Raw genomic sequence first — 9,408 nt, forward strand, 5'->3', positions numbered from 1 at the left:
ATATTTAGCAATTAATGAATTCGGCTTTTGTAGGATATGAAGAATTAAGCAGACCGAGGAGGATGTTATCCAACGAGGCGCAATTGCTTTATTATTCATTCAAAATAATTGCTAGTTTAAAAACATAGCTGAAACAGGCTTACCTGGATCGATGTTAAATTAATCTTCGATAGTGTACGTTTAGGTTTGTCCAGCTCCGCAAATATTCTCCAAATAGCAGATGTCGCCCTCCGAGTTGTCTTCTTGCTGTTTTTGCCAATTTTTTAAACTATTATTTAGCCTAGTGTCAGCTGTACTTCTTACTCTTGAAACGAGTGAAATATCCGCTATTTTTTTCACAACCAAAACCACTCAACCTCGTTCCCAGGTCTTCTCGGTAACGGTGCCTCAATCTGTAGCGGGCTGCATTTTTGACTTCATTTCCTCGTTAAACACAAAATTCTCCAAATTTGGTCATCAGTAGCTGGTTATGGTGAATTATGCGTGTGCTTTTAGCCAATCAGAATTGGGGAAATATTTTGAATGAATAATAATAGCGCACTAATATTGCGAAGAATATAGCAAATAATGTGTATCGATTAATTCCATCATCTTTTTTTATGAACAGTTTATTAATTAATTAGTCAAGGTTTTTTTTATCTATCTGTCTCTTCTAGTAGACGTAGTAGCTGTATGAGTAGAAGAAGTTGTAATTTCTCTAATACTACTACTACTACTGCTACTACTACTTGAAATTGAGATCGTGTCAGAGATTTGCTAACCTAAAATTGCAAGCGTGAAATGCAATCGAAAATCATGGACAAAAGTGTTGGATGACAATGTGAGAGTTTGATTAAGCTGAACTCACAAAAACAGTTTTGAATTGCGAGAATCCTATCTGCGTGGAAATGTTCCTGAGCTAGTTGTGTGTCGTACACATTACCGATTTAAAAGCGCAAAACAAATAGTATAATACGAAACGCTATCACATGGGAAATGTTGATATGTAAAATTTCATTAAAAGTCAATATCTAGCTATATCTCGATAAGTGGTACAGTATTAGTGAGTGAAAAGCGATGCAGCTGCTCTTTTGAAATCCTGATATAGAACTATTTATATGAAGTAATCTCAACGGGAATTGCACTTCACTTTTTTTTTAAATCCAAGCGTCCTATTTTATGTTTGGCTTAAATTTAATATTTTTTCATTCCTAGCTGCAACATTGCCTGGCTCAGTAATTTAAGTTTAAATTTCATTTTCCCACGCTCAATCAAAGGCCAGCGCCGGCGTTTTAAATCAGTGGTATCAATACGACCTTTATGGGGGCACAGTTATTTAATTTCATGTTGCCCTTTGTTATGCCTTGTGTAAATATGTTATTTAACACAAGTCGATGAACCCCTATGTCTTTAGTAAATTAATTTTGTAGGCATACTCTTGTGTTTGTTTTCGAAAGTTACTTGAGCTTTTGATGGAAGCCGGATTTAGCCAAGACTAAATGCGAAGCTCTGTTAATATTTGAATGTTTACTTCAATTGCAAAGAAATTCATAAACTCTATACTTATCTATAGAGAAGGAAAATTTAATTTCTAAAGTAGGAGATGAGTGATTCATGGCAAAAAAATAATCTGCAAGCACACCTGGAACTCAAATATCTTGCATTAAATTTAAACCACAAAATAAGGATTAAAAAGAGGCCATAGTAGTAGGCTTGAAAGGTTTTTGCCCAAGGTAAATCTTATAATCCTCTTTCATCCTCCTGGTCTGTCGCTGACCTCAATGGCAAAAATCAGATGTTGCTTGCAGTACTCTTTTGCTCGTTCGTAGTCATACATTACTACCGTAAAAATACTAACTATAAATAGATCTACAAAATGGCTAAAAGCAGAATCTAAAACTAAAGCTATTTACAAAATTTACAAGCACTACACCTTAAGCCATGTGAGCTTTTTTTTAAGAGATCGCTTAAATGACGCAATGTCTTGTGAGTCTCTGACTTTTGGAGGTAACGCATTCCAAAGTTGCTGGCTAAAAATGTAAAGGATCGATGCATAAATTCCAGATTAAAGGGAGGTAGATCTAGCCTTGTGCTAAGCCCACGTAAGTTGTACGGTGCATCCTTAAAATTAAAAAAATTCACTGATATAAGGTGCCACCTTGTCATACAAGCATTTGTACAACATAACTAAAGATTGAAATTGCCTACGTTTCTCCAAGGACTTGATATCAGCCATCTTGAAGAGGAAGTTATATGACACAGACTTCGAATAGCCTAATTTAGTTCTTAATATAAAATAATTAGTTGTCTCTATTTAGGTGGTCAGATTCACCAGGTGGCGTATCTGAGGAGTGACCCTGGGAAGGGACTGGTCTCTTATCTTCACTTGTCTTCTCGGTGCGTGCCTGTCATGAATGCCATTGAATATGGTAACCCATGCCCAATAACTGTCATCGCGAGATCATCAAAAACAGAACCGTTTTTTATATCACGGATAAATTTAAGACTATTAAATCGATGTAAGATTTGTTAGACTGTTTGCAAATTATTTTTCTCTAAAATCACCTAGCCTTTTCCTAAAAAGTCACCTGAATGTTCCATAAAGTTAACTGATTTCTGGATTACAAGTTTACCGTAAAATTCCGAAAATAAGTCCCTCCAAATATAAGCCCCCCAAACTCTAACGCAAAAAAACCCTCCGATAAATCGCCCCTCCAAATATAAGCGCCCCCCGGGGGGGGGTTGTACTTGGAAATTGCCCTCAAATACATGGTAAAACAAAGCAAAAAGGGTAAATTTCCTTCAGACTATAGGATAGCCTAATTGATTTTGGAACGCAAATTTCCCTCTGTAGATAAGCCCCTCCAAAAATAAGTCCCCCCAAAATAAGCCCCTCAAAAAGGGCCTTTGAAAAATATTAATGAGAGCTTAGTTTACAAGCCCGTTACAAGTCCCCCACTGCGGAACCAAACCACGCCCGCCCCAAAGGTATCATCAAAGCGTGCAAAATTTGGTCAATTTAAAATAACATTAACATTAATAACATTGTTTTAAAAAACTATTCAAGAAAGGAACTATTTTTTCTAAGATGAGCTGAGATATGACATAGTGTATTTGGATTAACCCGTACCACAAAAACGGGGTAACCACCTTATTGTCGTGTCACCGTTGTTATTTAACATAAGCATAACACATATCTATTGACGAAAGCTAAAGGAAAAAGAATATTTCGCAAAAAGGAAATTCCTGACTGTGCAAAAACCAAGAAAACAGTTTTGTGACGTCATAAAATGTCACGTGATCGTTTTTTGTTTTGCTCAAATATGCGCTTTTGAGTCAAAAAACAAAAATATGAAATGAAAAATCATTGGGATCGTTTCTAAAGGAAAAAAAATGGTTCCGGGGTGTGCAGTTAAATATCTTTTAAGTCCGATGATAGTACTAGTTTTACGTGTGGTGGTGAACAACGTTTTGCAGTGTTTTTACCCCTTTTAAATCTCTTTCAGAAGATATAACACTTTGAAGTTCATTTAACCCATTTTGGTGACGTTAGCCTTTTTTTTCGTCAAGCAAAAACTTAAAATTACCCGGTCAACAATCTTAGTCTATCTGGCAGGTTTGGTCATGAAATAAAACTAATGTAAAAGATTTGTAAATTTAGGCTTAGTGATCCGTTTGAGGGGTGGTTTGGCCCCACCATGCTTAGCAATCACAATTCAATCTTATCCATAGTAGCATTTTCCCCTCTCCAGTTACTAATCGTTACCAACATAAAGATACCATTGGTGGCTTTTTAAATTTAATTCATGTCGCAGTGATCATCTGCAAAGGCAATATAGAGCTTGTTACTTCCACTTTTAAACTCCTCATCTTGTTGCGTTTCAAACCTACGTTTGAAGTAAATGATTTTGCGCGAATGATAATTAATGATTTTTGATTAAGGTTGTCAGGGTTTCAAACCAAAAGGCATTTATCTCACGATAGAGGCGGTTTCATTGCCTCAAGTTTTGCTTGCCCTTGAAAGGGCAATTAAAAGACATTTACCTTTTCATTGCTTCGATGGTACCATAAATGATAGTACAAATGAGGTATTTTAACATTGTAGGTACAGTAAAATGTCACTTGTGAAAACATTAGTGCCTTTTTACTCTTTATTTGTTCTTTGATATATTTTTAGGAGTGGAAGAAGTCAAAGTAGTCATTTCGGCATGTATGATTGTTTTACCGTTGGTTATTTCCGTAAACCTTTACGACTCATGTCAAGCTGAATTCTTGTTGTATAGGAATAACATGGTTTGTAGTGATATTTGGCATAAATACCACGAGTGATATTTCGAAATTGTTATACGTAATTTAACGAGCCGTTGTGCGAGTGAAATTTGAGACAATTTTGAAATATCACTCGTGGTATTTATACCAAATATCACGTACAAATCATGCAATTATTTTTTTGTACTACTACCCGCAAAAGTTTTGTAATTTTCACATGTGGGTACTTCAAATCAAGCTGAAATACCTCTGCTCTATAAGCCAATCAGTTGTAGAAAATTCTAACGTAGTAATATAACAAAAATATAATAACACTCTAAAACCAAAATTTTACCAAACAGCTTTAAGATATGTCTACCTATTCATATTTAGGTAGATATCTTCCGTAATTGATCATAAATTTTTTTTTCTTGCTCAACTGTACCGCTTCATTCATCGTTTTCAATCTGGAATGTAATAAACAAAGCATGGCGAACAATTTCGTACAGTCAGCGGTTCGATGCGTAGGCTCACACTATCATTAATAAATCTGGTAAAAACATCAGAAATTACCACAAAGCAACTAAAAAATATTATTTTACACACACTCAAACAAAAACAAACTCGAAAGAAGACAAAAACCCAAGTTTTCTTGTTATTACATTTTTGCACAATCAACAGCCGTAATGTCACATCACGTTGTCACGCGAAGTCACACGTACACGTACAATGCGAAGAAATACTGTTCCAAGCTTCTTGCCAAGCCGTACAGCGGACTTTCAAGTGAAATTCAAACTGTTTATGTAAGAGTAACATAAACGGAACACTTTCAACATGGCGACCGATGTTTTCTTCGGGAAAAAGATTTACAAACCTTTCATTTTGTCGGTATCTCCACATGTCACAAGAAGACTTCTTTCAACCCATTTTTCTCGTATTTTACATTAGCTGGGAACAGCGAAGAAAGGCTTACAGACCTCCTCATTTATTAGCTTAAAACGACCTTTGTTACCTGCACAATCGAACTGGATTTGTGGACTTCAAACAGAAGATTTTGATTTTGCCGTTCTGCGGGAGCACCTCGGCCCAGTTTTGAAAAGACTTATGGCGGATTTCCTCGAAATATAGCAAATTTTACACCACGTTAGGAATCTTCTGTCCACTGTGTATTTGGAAACTACACTGCTCAAAGGCAAAAGTATACATGCATTTTAAGAACTAGATTTGTGGACCCGAGATTAAACTTGCCCTTGAGGCGCTAGAGGACAATTTTTAACATGGTAAGGCAAATTCTCATACATTTCTTTGTAATTTTATTCACAGCGTTTTGAAAGCTAAGTCCAAAAAGTAGCGCTTTTCGCATGCGCGGCCGCCATGATGTACGAAATTGTTCGCCATGCTTTGGATAGCTCATATTAATATTAAGTTTCAATTCAATAAAATATCATCACATACGTAACAATTTCATCCCATTATAAAAATAGCAGTTTTCAGTTTGGAGTCAGAACCACTTCGATGTTATTCATTGTTGATACTATAGGCGAACGTCTTAAGCAATTCGCAAGACGTTTGCCTGTGGGAAGCACTCACGTTTTGGCATATATGATTGTTTTACCGTTGGTTACTTCCGTAAACTTTTACGACTCATGCCAAGCTGACTTCTTTTTAAAACTATAACAACACTATAAAATAAAAATTTTACCAGACAGCTTTAAGATATGTCTACCTATTCATATTTAGGCCCATCTAGCTTTTGACAACATATGCTCACTTTTAGATAACGGCAGTCACGTTGTTACCATCTACCTCTGGCGAAGGCCTTCGAATATGTTAGCCACAGACGCCTCGTCCACAAGCTAAGCTTAGCCGGCTTCGGTGGCAAGCTGCTTTTCTAGTCCTACCTATCGGGTCGCCGCCAATGCGTCACGGCACTCGGTGCCACTTCGAAGGATCTTCCTGTTACCTCTGCAGTTCCTCAGGGTTCTATACTTGGACCGGTCCTCTTCCCCCTATGCGTTAATAGTCTTCCCGATGTTATTTCTAGCAGTCGAGTGTTAATGTTGGCCGATGACACAAAAATATTCAAAGAGATTAGGACCTTAGGCGATGCCTCTTCCCTCCAGATTGACCTTGGAAGGCTTGAAACATGGTCCCAAACATCTGGTCTCGCCTTTAACGAAGCAAAGTGCAAGGCTCAGCGAATAACAAGGAGAACAAAGCCCAAAATGTCTACCTACAAACTTAACAACACCCTGCTCGGAACGAGCGCCGCAGAAAAAGACCCGGGTGTATGAATTATTTTAAACCTGCCTTATTCAATTCTCGTCTGCAAACTTTAAATCTTTAACCGATTTCCTACTGTCACGAACTATTGGACCTTATCTTCTTTTTCAAAATAACACATGGTTTGGTCAACTTAGACTCCTCTGTCCTACCTGATGTTTGCAAGTACAGACGGACAAGATCCACTATTACCAATATTAATAGATACATACCTAACAAATGCAAGACCACTACTTACCAGACATCTTTTTTCGTTTGAGCATGAAGATTTTGGAACTGTCTCGCTGACGAACTTGATTTTAGTTTAGTGTCCTTAACTTCATTTAAATCGGTTTTGTTTAATTATTACCAGACCTCGTTAGCCCCTTCTTCACTGCGATGACCCGCGTACGTTTAAGACTGTTTGTGTGAAATGTAATAGTGTCCGTCTGCTATCTCGTCCGATAACTTGTTGCATGTAGTTAGTCTCTTTTCTTGTATTTTGCCATTGTTAATAATGCACACTCTCTTTATTTTACCTGGGCCCGCTGTTAGGGCTGTTGCATTGTTGCCCGACCCCCTTCTTTTGTTTACTTACGTTCTATGTTTTGTCAGTTGTTTCTTCAGCGAAGCTAACAAAATAAAATAAAATTAAATAAAAATAAGTTTACATGAAGCACTCGATTTAGGATCAATTAGCAGTACATGTAGTAGCCCATTTGAAATAAAGTCAAACAACTCGGCAAAACTCTCTTAAACCCCTTCCGTCATAAAATAAAGATTACGGAGAGGGGAACCATGGATATTGCGCGCGTTTACCAATTTTGGAAAAACCCGGTAATTCTGGTGAGCATTCAATTGGAATGGTTCATTCCGGTGGATATATTACCTCTTTCCATCAAGAGAGAGCAAAAAACTCACCGGTATTATTTTTTAAATGGTACAACTCAATCCCATTCCTGTTTCCTATGCGAAAAAAAAAATACCAGTACCATATGTGAGAACGTTTTCACCCGAATTTCCGCACAAATAGTAAAAGATCATTGTTCTAAACAGATCATTGACTAAACAGGCCAATCTGAGGGAGACAGTCTTCGTCGCAGAAATGGCAACTGTATGTGGTTTCAGGTCTGATGGTGGGATCCTTTCTACGGGCTCGCTGCTCGTATGCGTTCACTATCAGGTTTTGTGGACGGAGGTTCTCCAACTGCCGCGGTCGACTGCTAGGTCTTCCCAGGACTCAGTCTTGATGTCGAAGGCCCTCATGTCTCTTACAGACATCCTTGAATCTCAGGTGCAGGCGGCCGATTCTTCTTTGTCCCGTAGCCAGCTTTCCACAGAGGATGTCTTTTGGATGCGGCGGCCGTCTTCCATGCGACGAAGAGAAAGTTGCCTAACCTACACAGCCGACGTTGTGTCAGAAGGGTGTACATTGTGGGGAGGCCAGCACGAGACAGGACTTCAACGTTGGTCACTTTGTCTTGCCAGGATATGCCCAAGATGTGGCGAATGCTTGTTAGGTATAAGGTTTTGAGCCTGGCATACGTGGTCCATGTCTCGCTGTATTAAGTGTCAGCATTTACGTTTTGTTATTTCTCTTTTTATACCGTCTCAGTGATAATGTACGGTTATGATTTAACATATCGTGTCTTCCGGCACTGTAATAGTAGAGTTCCTCGAGCGAATTGTCATAGCTAAGAAAACTTGGTAAACTATCCGTCCGAAAAATTTTTGTTATGACGTCAGCGTACACGGCACGTACGTACGTTGTTTGGGGGTGGGGGAAGGAAGCACCACAGGGAAATCAATGTTTAATCTACTTACACTTTCTAGCTACAGTTTGGAAGCCTTTAACCTGACATTGCACATCCATGTTGGGATCAATTAACGGCTGTCAAAACAGGGTATTCGCTGACCAGTAACACCTGACTGTATCATGGGCTCAGGTTTGACCCGTCGAGGTCGAGTATTTTTTTGAAGTTATCTGTGGGATTAGCCCTTATTCCTCTTACTTAGAAGCCACGCTCGACCTATATATCCTAATGTGATTGTACGATGAATCAGTTGACCTTAGGCCTTGCTCATGTAATCTCCTTGAATCATTAAATTATATATTCTTGAATATATATTGTCTTGCAAAATTGTGAAAAACTGCAGATTTTTAGGTTTAAATAGGGCAAAAAACAGCAAATTCTGTCCGACTTCTATATGAAAAACATCGCCTCGTAGTACTGTGTATTTCAGATGTGATGTATAAAAAGTACAAGAAGGCTGCTTTACACCACCAGATTTGTCGGCAAGATTTTGTAAAGTAAACTTGTCGAACACAAAAAAATCCGGCCTGATATAAAATATTCTGTCCTCCCTTTTAGACAGAGGAATGCAACCTTGAAACTACAACGTGTGAATTGGTTGCCATCCAGGACTATAGTGTCTAATAATCGGCCTTTGTAGCATAAAATTATATTTCCGGGGTGTCCAATTATTACTGAATTCATAAAATAAAGGTGGTGTAGGTGGGCGACTGGGTTATTTTGTTCAGAAAGAATTTGTTTTCCAGGCCTTACCCACTGTGATCGAAGATGATTGCTACGTTTGGGTGTACATACGATGTAAAATTTGTTTAACCCTTGAAGTGTTTGCTAATTCTTCTAATTCTTCTCTGAAACCACTTAGCCTTTCCCTCGAACTGAGTCACTATAAATGTCCCCTAAAGTTAACTGATTTGTGGATTATAAGTTTATTGTTTGATTTAAATTATAAATTAATTAACGGGAGCTTCGCTTTTATTACTGGTTAAATCTAATAACCGATATTACATTTTTGAGTTGCACGTTCACAAATTAACACTCAGGAAAATTCCCTTAGAGTATTTTGTAACGAAGAAAAAGAGAATATAGTTACCTTGGATTAAAAAAA

This window comes from Porites lutea, chromosome 14, assembly GCF_958299795.1.
Source record: "Porites lutea chromosome 14, jaPorLute2.1, whole genome shotgun sequence".
Classification (NCBI taxonomy): domain Eukaryota; kingdom Metazoa; phylum Cnidaria; class Anthozoa; order Scleractinia; family Poritidae; genus Porites; species Porites lutea.